Consider the following 17,768-nt stretch of genomic DNA (forward strand, 5'->3'; position numbering starts at 1 on the left):
GAAATAAGTGATGTTGGGCCACACTGGGCCACTTCAGAGAGGTGGGGGGGCGGGGGGAGAATGGTGTCTGACACTTGCCCTTGTGGGTGGAGAGTGGTCTTCTTGGCTCCAACGTGAGAGCTCCTGTATGTTGACAGTAAGTCTTTTAAAACCTGCAGAAATTGAGGTGTAAATTCTACACAACGTGTTTGCCCTGCCTATAATTGTTGTATTAGACCGTTGAGTCCAGTACAACAAAATACCATGGATTGGGTGGCTTATAAAGAACGGAACTTTAGGGGCGCCTGGGTGGCGCAGTCGGTTAAGCGTCCGACTTCAGCCAGGTCACGATCTCGCGGTCCGTGAGTTCGAGCCCCGCGTCGGGCTCTGGGCTGATGGCTCGGAGCCTGGAGCCTATTTCCGATTCTGTGTCTCCCTCTCTCTCTGCCCCTCCCCCGTTCATGCTCTGTTTCTCTCTGTCCCAAAAATAAATAAAAAACGTTGAAAAAAAAATTTTTAAAGAACGGAACTTTACGGCCGACACTTCTGGAGGCTTGGAAGTCTAAGATCAGGGCGCAAGCGTGGTTGTGTTCTGGTGAAGGCCCTCTTTTAGGTTCATAGCCAGAGCCTTTTCTCTGTATCCTTACATGGTGGAAGGGCTGGTGAGTTCTGTGGGGTCCCTTTTATAAGTGGACTGATCCCCTTTGTGAGGGCTCCACCCTCAGGACCTCATCCTATCCTAACCACCTTCCGAAAGCCCCACCTCCTAACGCCATCATACCTGGGGGTTAGGACTTCAACATACGAATGGGGAGGGGGGCACATTCAGACCATAACATCCAGTAAAGTCACATGCAGTAAAACTGGATGAATTTTTGCATATGCAAATACCCCTGTGAACAACCACCATTTTTTTTCACCTGGGTGCTCCAGGTCAGTAATGTCACTCGTGATTTCTACCATCAGAGATTCGTTCTGCTCTTCTCAGGCTTTATGTAAATGGAATCTTGGCAGTCGATGCTCATTGTGTCTGCCTTTGTCCCTCCCTCCCCGTTATCTGAGATTCATCCCTGAGGGAGCTTCTGGTGGGCAGCCGTTTGAAGGACGTGCGTCTGCCGCGCTTTGGTACTTATTCCACTTTGACTGAGGTTGCTGCGATGTGTCAAGAGGGCAGATGCCATGTGTAAATTCTTTCAGCTAAAATGTTCTGCATAAAAATAACTGGAACACAGTCCGGTGTCGTGCCACAGCAACTAAACAAACACTGTTTATGGTGCATATTTTTTTTTTTACTCTGTGTGCTTCTCTGCTTCTTCTTGCGGGGTATACACATTTCCTCCAGCTGTGGGAAGGTGGCCTTTTGTTCACAAAGAGTCACAGAACTGCCATTGGCTAAATCACAGGGTGGTTAAGGCTGCGATTGAAACTTAGGAGACAGCGTTCAATGTCACCTTTGATGATCTAAAACGGCACCCGGGGAAGCAGGAGCTCCTCCGTAACAGCAGACAGAGGCTCTTTCTGGGATCGTGTGCTCACAGGGTCTTGATGCACCTGACTGATGTTATTAAACTTTAAGGACCCCTCTGAGAAGGATGTTTCGCTCTGAATAGCAGTGTTCCCGGGGACATCGTGACCTGGTGACCTCACACAATTGAATCTCTCTCGTTTTCTAGAGAATCTGAAGCTTCTCACCATTAAGCTGACCAAGAAGAGCAGTGCAGTTTTCTCCTTTTCTGCTTTAGCACGTTCCAGGGGACCAGGGGCTGTGCTTCCTGAACGCAACTGGGACAGGAGTTTATGGAAATGGAGTGAGATGAATAGACGCCCAGAGCCAAGTTCACAGATGCTGCACGTTGAGAAGTGCCATGTCCCTAAGCACCCTGCTCAGAGGGTCCCCTTAATTTGGCAACTGTAAAGTAAACATCTCTTCTTTCACATAGCCCTTGCCCTACAGGCCACGGCCCCACATAGATAACTAGCCCTCGGCTGAGGTGGCCACTCAAGCCCGTGGCTTCGCTGCCTCTGGGCAGCCCCCCTATCCTGACGCAGACAGCCATGGTGCCTCGTGAAAAAATGCCCCAAATGAGAGAGGAACGTTCACCTAGGGGAGTGCCGGGCTACTGAAATGTGGTGATCTTCTTCAGGTGTTGGTAAGCCAACAGATAAAAACATTTAGAAAGCAGAAATGAGAAACAGTTACATTGGAAAGAGGTGAAGGGAAGCAGACTTCAAAAAGACTGAGCGCCTCCCCCCCCCCCCCCCACCAGGTAGAAAACCAAATAAAAGAGGAAAACCACAGGCTCACAAATTGGGCAAACTTCTATTCTTTTCTCCATGGTGGGAAAAAAGTAACTTTTTCACACGCCTGTCATATCCTCATGCATTGGCATCGTGAAAGTCAGGCACAAAGCTGCATCTTGTTTAGGGAGTTCAGGTTTGTCAGGAACTGCTCCAGTCTTTATTATCTCGCGGACCAGACAGAGACAGAGTGGCACTATTATTTTTGCTTTATCTCAGGGTGAAAATTCTTTCTTTCTTTTTGTTTTTTCTGTTTCCTGACCTGGTATGTCATATCCTTGATCAGAATGGAGCAGAGAAAAAAACCAGGTTTGCCCTGGAGTCCCTCCTTTGTTCGTTCAAGTTCCTGCCCCAAAGGTGCAGATTTGACCACCTATGACGCTTCATGATTTTCTGATTCAGTATCATTAATATGATGTTTTCTTTAATTCGATGACTTTATTTTCATAGGAGTAATGAATGTTTAATACACAAAGACCCTCTGGACATTAAAAGAACCAGAGCCACGTGATATTAAAGTTTAAGAATTACTTCTCTCTGGAGGCCTTATAAAGCCCCGAGCGGTATAAGTTTTATGTCTTAGAAGTATTTTTTTAAAGATTTTTACTTTTAAGTAATGTCTACACCTAATGTGGGGCTCGAACTTACAACCCCAAGGTCAAGAGTTGCCTGCTATACCCACTGAGCCAGCCAGATGCTCCTGTCTCAGAAATACTTTATTTTTCTTGTCAGTTTGTCCACTGAGATCAGGAGCCAAGAACCATCAAATTCACTTCTACGAGGCTTTGCCCACGGTACCTTTAACTTCTGGATGTATGTGTTAGTCAAGGTTCTCCAGAGAAACAGAACCAACAGGAGATAGATAGATAGATAGATAGATAGATAGATAGATACAAACAAGCATACATACATACATACATACATACATACATACATACATATATAGATTTATTATAAGGAATTGGCTCACATGATAATGGATGCCGGGAAGGCCCATAATCTGCTCTCCGCAAGCTGGAGACCCAGGAAAGCAGATGGTGCCTGATTCCCAAGGTCCGAGAACCAGGAGGTTCTGATGGTGTAAGTCCCAACGTGGGGGCAAAAGACTGGTGTCACAGCCTAAGCAGTCAGGCAGAGAGGGGGGATTTGTCCCTTCCTCTGTCTTTTTGTTCTGTTCAGGCCCTCAGCGGGGATGAGGCCAACCCACGTGGGGGAGAGCAATCTGCTTTACTCGGTAATCTCATCTGGAAACACCCTCCCATATGTATCCAGAAATGATGTTTACCGAATATCTGGGCACCTGTGACCCAGAGAAGTGACACATAAAATCATTCCTCACGGTGTATCTGGGTCTCTTCTTTTCTCTCCAAATCCCCTTGTTTGTCAATGTTCCTGGCCTGCCTTTGAGGCAGGGGCTCTGTAAGCCACAGAGCAGGCTGCAGAACAGGTTTGTGGGAGGACACTGAAAGCCTTGTTCCATATGTCCAGGGCACTCCTTGGGCTTATCCTACTTAATTAGATGAGATTTCTGGCATGATCGTAGTATAGATTTGATTTGATCTATCCAATTGTATCCCCAATGGAAAAAGAACACATCGTTATTAAACCTGTGTAAAAGACTGCCATGGTTACAGAGAGAGAAGGAACTTCGTGAAGGCACTTTGAATAATATTTATTTAACCCCTGTTGCTATTGCTTTGTCTTCTTACTTTTACAGAATTGTCATTCTTAAGTTTTCCCTCATGATTTATTGATTTACTGCATTAAGCTCTCTCATACCATTTCCTCCTCCCATCCTGAATCCTGAGGGTTCAGCGGGCACCAGTTGCCGTTTGTAAAAGATTTGAGACCAGTTTGTAACAAGTGTAACCTGTTCATGAGGATCAGGGCTGAAGTAAGAATAAAGGAAAGAGTTTTTCCTCACGTGTACATGTAAAACGGAAGACCGGCCGCCGTTAAATCACCTCATTCTGTTCATTTAGTTCCAGGGAATTACAGTGTGTTTTGTTGCTCTCAGACTAAACAGATTATTTGCATGAAGTCCTTTGCTTTTGGAAGGGAATGTTCTGGCAGTCCCGATTTGGTCTCCTGACAGTCTCACAGAGAGTGGTGAAGGGGTCATCTTATAAAAGGGAGCCTGTGTCTGGGGGTCTCATCCTTCCTAGTTTCAACTGTCCCCCAGGACCTGTTCAGGACTTTCCTGAAGCTCGTTTGATATTTCTTTCAGAAGACTCCATTTCTGACCTGCTCTTGTAGCGGCAACTTTTAGGCGAGTGGAAGGGAAACGCAGAAAACGCTCCGTGGATGGTAAGACCCTAAGGCGCTAGTTAATTTATTATGACCGTCAAATTTACTATGACCGTATGATATTTCAGAATGCAAAGAAACAGAACTCTATTGAGGTGCAGTAAACGTTCAGTTTAATGAGGATTTAGTTGATCCTTATGCTGAGGATAAGAAAACATTACAAACAGTAAGGACATTGTCAAATCTCTGGCGTCTTTAGTTTATCCCATAAAGTGTATTCTCTCATCAGTTGACAAGTATTTATGGAGAAAATTGTTTGTATAACAAAGAACGTTTATGTAGAATATCAAGATGTCTCTTAAAAGTTAACCTGTGTATTGTTTTTGTGCCCATATTTGTGTGTGTACATAAGGATGTTTCTGACATAAATTGCATAATTACTGAAACATTTAGATTCATACCTTCTATTTATATATAATTAATACGGAGGGGTTTAGCTTTTTGACTTGCTGCTTATTCATATTGTGGACATCATAGTGTTGAGTGTATTAAAACTAGAGATTACCGGATTATTTCTTCTATCTCCCTCTTTTTTTTTAACATTTATTTTTTGAGAGAAAGAGGGAGAGTGCATGGGGGAGGGGCAGAGAAAGACGGGGAGGGGCGGAGGGAGGGAGATCGAGGATCCAAAGCCGAAGCGGGTCTCTGTGCTCACAGCAGAGAGTCCATTGTGGGGCTTCAACTCACAAACCGTGAGGTCGTGACCTGGGTCCAAGTCTCAGACGCTTAACTGACTGAGCCACCCAGGCGTCCCAGTACTATCTCCTTCTTAAAAAAGGTGAGAGATCAACTCTTTGTGGTACCCAGTGGACATCTGGGAAACTCCAAAGATAACATAAGTATAATAGAAATCTTCACAGTTTTGGAGTTCTGATTTGGGGTCTCAGATTTGGGAAAAGCAGTGTCAAAAACAGTTAAAGGAAACATGAAAAGAGCATTAGTCATAGACGCCCTGAGGACAAGACATGTTTTCAGGTAATATTTAAAGGAAGCACAGCAATACCTAAAAATGATTATTTGACACTCTATTGCAAAACTAAAGACATTTTGTTAAAGTAGATTTAAAAGTGTGGCAAAAACAACCAGTTTACAGAGCATTTTAGGAAGAGAGGGAACCGCTGATATCTGGGCACAGAATACCTTGAACTCTTCTTGTTTTGCTTTCTTTGCTTTTTTAGGAGCATTCTAGCTACCCGAGGATCAATTCACGATGTTAACAGAGAGAGAGAGAGCGCCAAATTCTTACTTTACTCTTTCTGATTACCTTCCATATAGCAGTTCGTGGTAAAGGAGGCACAAGCCTCTTTCCACCTTATGAATAAATCAATTATCACAGAGCCATTTTTGCAAAAATTTTTAACATATTTCTCTGTTCATTTCACATTCACTATATGCAGGCATATAAGCCCAGGCTCTTAAATTCTCTTTTCTTTTTTTCTATATTTGCAACATAGCCTCAAATTGCCTTCTATTACCTTCTTTCATGTTCTGGCACAACCAGACAATTTTATTTAAAACAAAACAAATAGAATACATCCATCATCTTGCGTATATATCTCTCTGCAATCAAATGCATCTTTAAAATGATTCTTTTTTTTTTTCAAAGACTTTGTTTTTAAGTGTGGAGCTCAAACTTAAACCGTGAGAACAAGAATCACGTGCTCTACCGACTAAGCCAGCCAGGCACCCATAAAAAGATTCTTAAACTAATCAATTTATACATCCATTTTAACCTGCTCAGTGATGCCAAGAGTACAGTAAAACTAGTATTTTCTGGTGTGCAACATATGTACTAATACCTTGATTTACTATTAGTTCAAAGTCTTAAAGTTAATTGGTGAGGATGTAAAATGGTGCAGCCACTGTGGAAAACAGCTTGATAGTTCCCAAGCAAGTTAAACATAGAATTACCATATGACCCAGCAATTCCATTCCTGGGTATACACACAAAAGAACTAAAAACAGGTATCGAAACAAATGCCTGTACATACATATTGACAGGAGTAATATTTACAATAGCCAAAATGTAGAAACAACACAAGTGTCCATCATGGAAAAGTGGATAAAGAAAGTGATATATACATACAACAGAATATTATTTGGCTGTAGACATGAACACACTTTTGATAAGTGCTACGTCATGGATGAACCTCAAGACATTATGCTAAATGAAATAAGCCAGACACAAAAAGTCAAATATTGTATGACTTCATTTGTATGAAATACCCAGAACAATTAAATCCATAGATACAGAAAGCATATTGGTGGTTTCCAGGGGCTTAGGGACGGGGAGGAATCGGGAGTGACTTCTTAATGGGATGAAGTCTGCTTTTTGGGTGATGAAAACACCATCTCGTTTGAAATTAGGTAGAGGTTGGTGGTTGTCCGACATTGTGAATGTACTAAACGCCCCAACTTGTATGCTTCAAAATGGTTAGTTTTATGTTACATGAATTTCACTTCACTTTATTTTTTTTTTATTTTTTTTTTAACGTTTATTTATTTTTGAGACAGAGTGAGACAGAGCATGAACGGGGGAGGGTCAGAGAGAGAGGGAGACACAGAATCTGAAACAGGTTCCAGGGTCTGAGCGGTCAGCACAGAGCCCGATGCGGAGCTCGAATTCACGGACCGCGAGATCATGACCTGAGCCGAAGTCAGACGCTTAATCGACTGAGCCACCCAGGCGTCCCGTCACTTCACTTTATTTTTTTTATATTTTTATTTAAAAAAAAATTTTTTTTCAACGTTTATTTATTTTTGGGACAGAGAGAGACAGAGCATGAACAGGGGAGGGGCAGAGAGAGAGGGAGACACAGAATCGGAAACAGGCTCCAGGCTCTGAGCCATCAGCCCAGAGCCCAACGCGGGGCTCGAACTCACGGACCATGAGATCGTGACCTGGCTGAAGTCGGACGCTTAACCGACTGCGCCACCCAGGCGCCCCTCACTTCACTTTAAAAAGTAGGGATTTCGGGGCACCTGGGTGGGTGAGTGGGTTAAGCATCCAAGTCTTGATTTTAGCTCAGGTCTTGATCAGGCAGTTTCATGATTTCAAGCTCCGAATCAGGTTCCGTGCTGTCAGCTCAGAGCCTGCTTGGGATTCTGTCTCCCCTTCTCTCTCTTCCCCTCCCCCACTCACACATGCACTCTCTCTCAAAATAAATAAATAAAAACTTTAAAAAGTAGGGATTATACACACACATACACACACAATGTATGAAATATCTATAGTAGCTTTAAATTTTTATAAATAAGTTTTGTATAAACTAGAATATTGGTTTTTGTATTGTGATAAAATCAGGAAGAAATATAATTGCTTTGAATAAAAATTCTCACCCTGAATAAGACTATTTCTTAGACTTTTCCATAGATTTATACTTTATAAACACTTATATTTAGAGACTAAGTATTGAAAATTCTTCAAATTTTGTTGAAATCCCTTAGCATTTCTTTGCTTTTTATCTTGTAAACCATAACCAAGGCTATTAATTTATCTGAGAGTTAAACTTTTTCATTCCTCTCAGGTATAGATTCATCAAACTTTTGAAGTTTTTTCCTTAAAGAACCATCACATTGAAAACATTAAGGTGCGCCAGGGTGGCTCAGTTGGTTAAGCGTCTGACTTCGACTCAGGTCATGATCTCACAGTTTGTGGGTTCGAGCTCAGAGCCTGGAGCCTGCTTCCAATTCTGTCTGTGTCTCTGTCTCCCTCTGCTTTCCCCCTGCTCATGCACACTCACTCTCTTTCTCTCTCTGTCTCACAAAAAAAGTCTGTTCGAAAACATCAAAATTTGATTTTCCTCATTTCTGGAATTACTTTTAAATTTATTTTAAACCTTTAAAATTATTATTTTAAATTTCAAAGGGCATTTCTATATGCCAATCAAGACAAATGCTTTGATAAATACAAGTAACTTTACAATGTAATTTGGTAATTATTTTCTCTCTTTGCTCTGACTAGTTTATCCACGGAATGTGCGCAAAGTGAAAGATCTTTATTTACCAATTAACCTCCGCAAGTGTTTTGGGTGGGGAGGGTGGAGGAAAAGGAGATGAAACTTGGGACAGGAAGGGAGGGGGCAGCCGCAAATATAGAGCATGCTAAACAAAACAATTACCTTCCTTTTGCATGGAGAGAACAACTTTTTTTTAACATACAAAAAGTACTAGTGGGGGCAGGCACCTGGCTGGTTCAGTCAGTAGAGTGTGCCACTTTTTTTTTTTTTTTAATATTTATTTATTTGAGAGAGAGAGAGAGAGAGAGAAAGGGGGAGAGGGGAGAGAGGGAGGGAGACACAGAATCCAAAGCAGGGTCCAGGCTCTGAGCTGTCCGCACAGAACCCCATGCAGGGCCCAAAGTCCTGAATTGTGAGATCATGACCTGAGCCGAAGTCAGACGCCTAATCAACTGAGCCACCCAGGTGCCCCAAGTATGCCACTTTTGATCTCAGGGCCGTGAGTTCAAGCCCCATGTTGGGTGTGGAGCTTATTTAAAAAAGAAAGAGAAAGGAAGGAAGGAAGGAAGGAAGGAAGGAAGGAAGGAAGGAAGGAAGGGAAAGAAAGAAAGAAAGAAAGAAAGAAAGAAAGAAAGAAAGAAAGAAAGAAAGAAAGAAAGAAAGAATTTAGTGGCTTCAGTTTTATAACCTCAGCTGGAGAAAAAAAAAAAAAGAAAAGAAAAGAACACAACAGCTCATAAGTCCAGACACTATATATCTCAGAAGGTTGTTTGCTTTTCCAGTTGGCACAGAAAGTTTCTTGAATGATAGGATCTCACTGAAGGGGAAATTGCTGGCTAATGACTAGCCAGAGGCCTGCTCCCCCCAGAGAATGACAGGGAGAGGTAGATAGGCCTTTGTCCCCTTTGGGCCCCAGTCAGCCTTCAGCTGGGGCTCAAGAAACCCGGCTCATTGCATTAGGTACATCCTCGCCCAGGCCCTGAGGACACTTCTTTCTATATCCAATCAGTCCATAGTCTAAACTATTTCTACAGCACGTCTCTCCTCATTTTATAGGATTTTTGTATTCACATTTCAAAAGTAGAAGATATCCGCATCCCCAGGTCAGACAAACAAAAGACAGAGAAAAAAGATAGGTAAACCCAGGCCTCTGTTATTTGCCACGTGACAGAGATCACCAGAAGCCTAGATTGCCTCCCCTTCAGTCATCGATAGGGTATAAATTCTTGCCCATGCTCAAACCACAACTGGGACCAGAGTTGATTCAGAAACACAGATAGAAACAGCCAGAAAACCCCAGTTAGGAAGGAGACAAACCAAAAGGCAGTGGCAGTAAAGCTCTCTTGCTGCATGAGATTCATTCTGCGAACCAAGAGAAAGGCATGTGTTGGTTCACACAGCGCTTGAGATGCTCGCGGTCTTAGGTAAGGTTTCGGCGGCTCTGGCCAGGGAGGCCCCTTCCTCAGGTAAATATCACTGGAACCTCCAGAACTGCAAAAAGTCTCCGACACAAAAGCATTTGGAGAAAGAAAACCATGCTTTTTCTTCATTTTCAAAATGCAAGGGTGTCAGACTTCGAAAGGACCGGTCTGCCAAATAAAAACCACGACAGGTGCTTGGTCGGAAAATGCCGCGAAGATTAACAAGATGATCAAACTTAGACAGTTGGCTTATGTGACTGTTACATTTATGTTTATTGTACTTATTTATACTCATGTTTGTTATTATCTGTTCATGAGGGGAAAAGAACAATGTTTCACATGATCATCATATTCACAAAGTTTATGTTACACCTATAAATGCTACTACTACAAAAGTCAAAGATAAAACTTCCCCTCTGCCCCCTTTTCTTTAAAAAAAATTAAGTTTTATAGGACATGTTCAAGTTTTTATCATCTTGGGGGCCGTAAGGGCAACAATCTTCCTTTTTCCTATGTTACGTCATGCGTTTAATTACGACGGAAACAGGACAAAGTGTCAGTTTTGTGGCTACGGTGATTTGCAGTGTTTCTCGGAGACTTTGGGAGTCTCCTCTCACACCTGTTATATGGGTGGTGTTGTATTTCCCGTGTTGAAATTCTAAGCTCTGGTACCTCAGGGTGTAACTGTATTTAGAGATAGGACCTTTAAAGAGGTGATTAACTTAAAACGGGCATAAGGTGAGGCCCCAATCCAGTCCTTCTGGTGGAAATCGAGACACAGAGAAGCAGGCATGCACACGCAGAGGGACCACGTGAGGACTCGGTGGGGAGGCGGCGGTCTGCCAGCCACGGAGAGAGGCCTCAGAGGACACTAACCCTGCCCACGCCTTCATCCCAGACTTGTTGCCTCACAGCTGTGAGAAAGTTAAGTCTGTGTGGCTTAGGCCGCCAACCCTGTGCAACTTTGCTATGGGAGCCTGAGCTGACTCCTGTTAACTCCCTGCATGTCCCCTAAAGAACTAGCAAGTCCTGAAAATGAGGCCGGGTGACAGCCAGCTGTTGTGACTCACAGCTGGGCTTTTTAGGGCGGTGCGTCTCAATCCTGGCTGTGCACTAGAGACACCCAGGGAGTTTTTAAAAATAAAAATTCTCAGGCCTCACTTCCAGGGAACCTGATTCAATTCATTCTGGGGTAGGTCTGGACGTGGGTGTGTGTTTTTAAGCTCCCCAGGTGATTCTAGGATGTAGCCAGTGAGAACCCACATCTATAGCCTTAAGTTCTTGCAAACAATATTTTAATCTACCTAAAGCTAGTCGACCTCAGCTTCTGAGTTATGGCGTGTGCTTTTTAAGCTGCATCAACATATTTTCCAAATCCTGCTGGAGAAACAGGAAACCAAGCTTGTGTGTGTTCCAATTTGTAAACCTAAAGTAGGGCACCCTAAGGGCAGTAGACAGAGTCTAGTCCTAGGAGCTGGGAAAAAGAGTTTGGTTACACATATTTAAACTAGGAAGAAATCATTTCTTTTTATTTATTTATTTATTTTTTTTAATTTTTTTTTTTTCAACATTTATTTATTTTTGGGACAGAGAGAGACAGAGCATGAACAGGGGAGGGGCAGAGAGAGAGGGAGACACAGAATCGGAAACAGGCTCCAGGCTCTGAGCCATCAGCCCAGAGCCCGACGCGGGGCTCGAACTCCCAGACCGCGAGATTGTGACCTGGCTGAAGGAAATCATTTCTTTTTAAAGTTTATTTATTTATTTGGAGAGAGGGAGCGTGCATGTGGGTGGGGGAGGGGCAGAGAGAGGGAGAGAGAGAGAGAGAGAGAGAGAGAGAGAGAGAATCCCAAGCAGGCTCCGTGCTCTCAGCGCAGAGCCCGACTTGGGGTCGATCTCGAGAACCATGACATCATGATCTGAGCCGAAACCAAGTGTCACATCCTTAAGTGACTGAGCCACCCAGGCATGACACCAGAAATCATTTTTTAAAAATCCATGATCTAGGGGTGCATGAGTGGCTCAGTCAGTTGAGCATTCGACTTCGACTCTCGTCATGGTCTCGCGGTTGGTGAGTTCAAGCCCCACATGGGTCTCTCTGCAGAGCCCCCTTCAGATCCTCTGTCCCCCCTCCCCCACTCACACTCTCTTTCTCTCTGTCTCCGTCCCCCTCTGTCTGTCTCGAACATAAATGAACATTTAAGGAAAATAAAAATGAAAATGCATCATCTATCAGTTCTTGGTCTTTGAAATTATACCTTTCTGTAGGACCTTAATATTTTCCCAATAAGATCAGCATATTTTGATTATCCGCTCTGAACCATGTGTAGAGTAACCCTGATGTCTTCAACCTGGAAGAGGGTACAGAGAGGAATGAGCCGTCCCAGGAAAGCTCCAGAATGTGTTCTCAGAGCGTGTTCAATGAGAAGAGTGACTGTAGGAAAAAGAAATCTTCAGTTAGCTAACTCTGGGAAGGACTAGACCCTACGTCCTCTCCTGGTGATTCATAATGCACGTGAACATTTTAAGGGATTTAAGAAATCCTGCATTAATTAAATAAGTGGTTTCTAGACTTCAGGGACCAGCAATTACCCTCCCCCTGCCTTTTTTTTTCTCTTTCTTCAGGGCAACAGCCATTATCATCCTGCAAGTGGTCCTTGGAATACACTGAAGGCAATATTAATTTACAGGATTTTATCCCCAGTTGTTTGGGAGGCGGAGATAAATCTCCACTTTATGTGGGAAACAAATGCTTCATGCTAAAGCATTGTGGAAGCTTCTAAGCCTGATTAGGGGGTGTTGTTGCCTGGGCTCAGGCAGGAGGTGCCTTTGTGTCACCCCTGGGTCATGGCACGTGTTCCGTGACACCGATGTATCCATGCCTGTCTCCACCACTAGACTGTCAGATACCGAGGGGTGTGACGTGTGCCTGGCATGTGGGAGGTAATAAATGTTTGTTGAATGCATGCATGAATAAATAGGTCACATTTCTGCGGCCGTGGGACACTTACACCAGTGCTATGCACCCCTTCACCACCCTGAATTCCTAAGTCCTGAAAATTAATATATCTATTTTGACAGAGGAAGAGTTATTCTTGTAACCAGCCATGAGCCCAGTCCCGCAGAGAACGGGAGGGAGAGGTAGATGGCCTCTGTCCCCTTTGGGCCCCAACCAGTCTTCAGTTGGGGCCCAAGAAACGTGGCTCATTGCAAGTTAGGCACATCCTTGCCCAGGGCCTGATGATGCTACTTTCTATATCTAATCTTGTTGCCGGCCAGGAATATTTCTAAAACATGTCTCCCCTCATTCGATAGGATGTTTGTACTAACATTTCAGCAGCAGAACATTTTCAACGTATTACTGAAATTACTTTTATCTTCCACATTGTTTCAGTGACAAATGGTTTGCAAGATTATAAATCTCACGAAACAGTAATGTCAAGATGACAGCAATCTTATGCAAAATTCATAAGTATTGTCTGGAAGCAGCCAGCAGAGACGAGGACTTACATGTGATTTTTAGCGTTGTCATTACTGCAGGTGATTATTATTAAACCATCATCTTGATACATTTGAGACTTGCCCAAATAATTAATTGCCGTGAGTTTAACTGGTCACTATGCATTTATCGGGAGCCAAGCCCTGCACTAGAGGATAAAGTAATAGACAAAACAAATCCTGCCCCTGGAGAGTTTCCAATCTAGTTAACAAGACTAAATAGGAAGGGAAGCAACAAATGTATCCAAAAGCAACTTGCAGAAAGACACTAAGTGATTGAGGCTCTCTGGTGTATTTGTGCTTAAGGTCCTTAGACCCAAGAATGGCAGGGTGGGATGGAGTTAACCCAGAAAGATGGAACCGACTTAAAGGATGAAGGGAGGAATGGTGGAATTTACAGGTGGGAGGAACAAACCTCTAAGAGGAAGAGGGACCACACTCCGAAAGGAATACCAATTTTATGAAGTGAATTCTTTAGAATAGCACTTGGACGTCAAATAAAGAAAAACACGTTACTTGTCAAATACTTTTGAAGATTTGCTCATGCGTTTAATTTCGAAGTGAGGATTCTAAGTGGTAGATGGTTAAGATCTTGTGAATGTGACACCTGGTGCTGTCTGACGTCTGATGAGGAATGAAAATTGCTTAGCTGGAAGGATCAAATTACTGAAGATCATAGTGTCTGTCTTGTTGGCTAAGAGGCAGGGGAAAAGCAGGGATGTACAGCCCCAACCCCCATTTCTTTCTCAAACTTGCAGGGGAGGCAGATATTTTTCTCCAGGCCCAGGATTTAATGCACCAGAACTAGGAACCAGTTTAAAGCCTGTAATGAGGAAATTGAATCTGAGAACTCCCTAACCCTTTCAAGGTGTTGATAACTTTCTAAATTTAGTCTGTGTAAGGTGAAACTCTTGTAGGGAAAAACAGCACTCACTCTGCCCTATGGCGGGTTGAGATGTTTACAGTTTGTGTGCTCAGGTAGGAATTTGATGTTTGAGTGAAGAAAAATAGTGGCACCATGAGGTGGACCTGGCTTGGGAAGCGGCGTGGGGGGTGTCAAGGAGAACTGGGAGGGGGGAAGAAAAAGAAGTCGTGTTGGTTTCATGTGTATGTCCTCTCAATTCCCTTCCATACAGAAGCGGGAAGAGCAAATTCAGTAAAGGGCTGTGAGCTCTGAATACGGTGGCTTACCCAATAGTTTTATATCTTGTGAGATGCTAAAACAAATCCCATGCAATCCTCAGTGAAGAATATCGAATTCAGAAAAAGAAGAGAATTATCGGGTTGCTGTTTGATGGTCATTGTTGGTAGGAGACTGGAGAGTGCAGATTGCTGATATTCACGGGCTCTTTTTGTTTGAGGACGATCTCAAGTCTCACAGATGACGGGACAAAGTGATATTTAAAGACTCCTGTTGGTGTCCGCATTGCCAAATCCTTTGTCAAGGCAGAGGTTAATTCTAACCTTGGGACCAAGGTAATCCCATCCCCAGCTCTTTATCTTTGAACCTCCTCAGTGCTGGCATATCTTCATCCTTTGAAGGACTATTTTGAAGATTGAAGAAGATAATAATCTTACTGCATTTAGTGCAGTCCCTAGCCCTGAATATGAGGGAGACATTGTGGGGGTTTTTGTTTGTCTGTTTCGACAATTATTGGTTTTGGATTTGATTTTTGCAAGCAACCAAAAGTAATTTAGAGTGAAGTCTGATGTATGAGGAAAGGGGTCAAGTCAAGACTTGGCATTGGGAGCCCAAAATGCAGGCTTCAGAAATGGTGAGGTTGTTTCATGTGGTTCATAAGCTGAAAGTGAAAGATTGTATTTCACTAAAAATTACTGGAAGGAAGACATCTTTGAAAATAGCTTGAGAATACGTTTCTGCATGCTTAACTTCACTCTGTGTGTCCATTCTGGTAAACTTTCTGCAGGGCACTATGGGCCGTTGAAAGGGGAATCCAAAAAAAAGTCAAGGAGGTCTCTGTTGCAGGGGGCGTGGGATTTGGAGGTGAGGGCTGGGGTACAACCCAGAGAAACCAAGTAATAGGATCCCAGCAGGTGGCCACAGTGCTAAGGCTGTTACCACCACAAGCACAGTAGTCCCTCTTGCTCCTGGCTGGTACCTTAGGGGTGAAGAAAGAACCCCATCCTCTCCTTTACAGATGAGCTGGAGGGACAGCCTCCAGAGGTAGCCTCTCTTTTGACTTGGGAGGGCAAAGAATTTGGGTGGTTAGACGTACCTGGATTTGGATTCTGGCCCCACCATGTAAGAGCAGTTGGGCAAGGTATTTAGTCATTCTGAATCCATTTTTCTTTTCTAAAAATGTGGGCCATTGAAGTTTCTTCAAAAGATTTTTATTTTTTGTGATGAAAAAATTTGAGGATTACATTAACAGAATAGTATACATCATAACCCCTCATGTGCACATAACCCTGCTTCAACACCTATTACTTTAAGCCAATCTTACTTTCTTCTTCTTTTACCCAACACCTCCTCCTCCAGATTGTTGTAAAGTAAATCACAGGTCTTTTGTCATTTAATCCATAAATATTTCAGTATGAACTTCCAGAAGATAAAGTCTCTTTTGAAAACTCTAACAACAGGGGCACCTGCCTGGCTCAGTCGGTAGAGCATATGACTCTTGATATCAGAGCCATAAATTTGAGGCCCACGTTGGGCAAAGTGTTTGCTTAAAACAATAAGTAAAATCTTTAAAACTGTAACAATTCTATAACCACCCCTAAAACTGTGATCAGTAATTTCATAATATCAAATGTCTGCTACTCAATCAGTGTTCACATTTCTCCATTAGTCTCATAATGGTTTTTTTTTTAATGTTTTTTTTTTTTTTTAAATCCTAGTTAGTTAACATACAGTGCAATATTGGTTTCAGGAGTAGAATTCAGTGATTCATCAGCCAGTGAGTACCCAGTGCTCATCACAAGTGCCCTCCTGCATACGCATCACCCATCTAGGCCATGCCCCACCCAACTCCCCTCCAGTAACCTTCAGTTTGTTCCCTATAGTCTCTTATGGTTTGTTTCCCCCTCTCTTTTTAGTCTCATAATGTTTTTTAAGAGTTGGTTCAAATTTGGAGTAAAATTATGGTCCATACTTTGCAATTGGTTGACGTATTCCCTTATGGCTCATTTAACTAAAGGTTCTGTCTCCCTCTTAGTTGACTTCCTTACTATTTCTCTTTTTCTTTTCTCTTTTTTCCTTCCCCCCCCCCCCCCCCCCATTCTTTTCTTCCTTGTAATTTGTCATTTGTCCTGTAGAGGTTTCCCTACAGTCAAGGTGTTTTGGGAGAGGGGAAAATGGGTGATGGGCATTGAGGAGGGCACTTGTTGGGATGAGCACTGCGTGTTGTATGTAAGCAATGAGCCATGGGAATCTACCCCCAAAGCCAAGAGCATGCTGTATACACTGTATGTTAGCTCACATGACAATAAATTATATAAAATAAAATAAAATAAAATAAAATAAAATAAAATAAAATAAAATTAAATTAAATTAAATTAAATTAAATTAAAATGTAGATTTTATTCTTGTTGAGGTTTGGCGGGCTATCTATACTTGTTTGGTGGGACTAGGACAAGGGAATGTTACCTGAAGTGTGAAAGCCCAGTGAAAATGGGGGTGGGGTGGCTCTGTATTGGTTACTTTGCATATGAAAGGCATGCTTGCAGGCGAGTTGTTTACTATTTCTAGGAATTGGTTAGCTCAGGGACAGTCTCCCATGGTCAGTAACATGCCAGATATCAAAATATTGGAATAAAAGACATGCTTAATACATAAAATTTTTGTCTACTACACCCCCATGTTGTAATTTTATATCTTTCTCTGTCCTCTGTATTTGCTATAAATTGGTAATAAAATCTGAAGGCTTGATCAGATTCAAATTCTATTTTTTGTGACTTCCATTACAAAGAACATGGTATCCAATGATCTGTTTTTGTTATGCGAGCAGCCATCGATGACCAATGTCTAGATTAATTATTTAATTACGAATTGCAAAAGAGGGATATTCTAATCCTACCGTTCCTTCTTTATTTACTAGCATGATAATTTTTTTCTGTAAAGAGATATGTCTTCTCATCAACTATTCCGAAACCCAGAGATGGATCCCATAGGAAAGGTAGATTAAATGCTTGATTCTTTCCCCTTTGTTTACCTGTTTTCAAAAATGATGTGTCGTTAGCATCCTCTGAAAGTGACCGGTGAGGTTGTTTCGTACATTTAAACATACATGATCAGTTTCAATCCGCTGTAGTTATTCTTACTGATGCTGAAATTGTCCCAGGTTGG

General features: G+C 42.6%; 1 long non-coding RNA gene across 4 annotated transcripts in view; it reads left to right on the forward strand.

Annotated features, from left to right (window-relative positions):
• LOC121032855 (uncharacterized) overlaps positions 1–17,768 on the forward strand; it is a 72,850-nt gene that overhangs the window by 27,449 nt on the left and 27,633 nt on the right. The window contains exon 3 of one of the 4 annotated variants that reach the window (XR_005791556.1): positions 4,505–4,584. The exons of the other annotated variants lie outside the window; for them this stretch is intronic. This is a non-coding gene — a long non-coding RNA (uncharacterized LOC121032855). The remainder of the gene's footprint in view (positions 1–4,504; positions 4,585–17,768) is intronic. 4 annotated transcript variants of the gene reach the window in all.

This window comes from Herpailurus yagouaroundi, unplaced genomic scaffold, assembly GCF_014898765.1.
Source record: "Herpailurus yagouaroundi ecotype Mexico unplaced genomic scaffold, PumYag 142, whole genome shotgun sequence".
In the NCBI taxonomy this organism is placed as follows: Eukaryota; Metazoa; Chordata; class Mammalia; order Carnivora; family Felidae; genus Herpailurus; species Herpailurus yagouaroundi.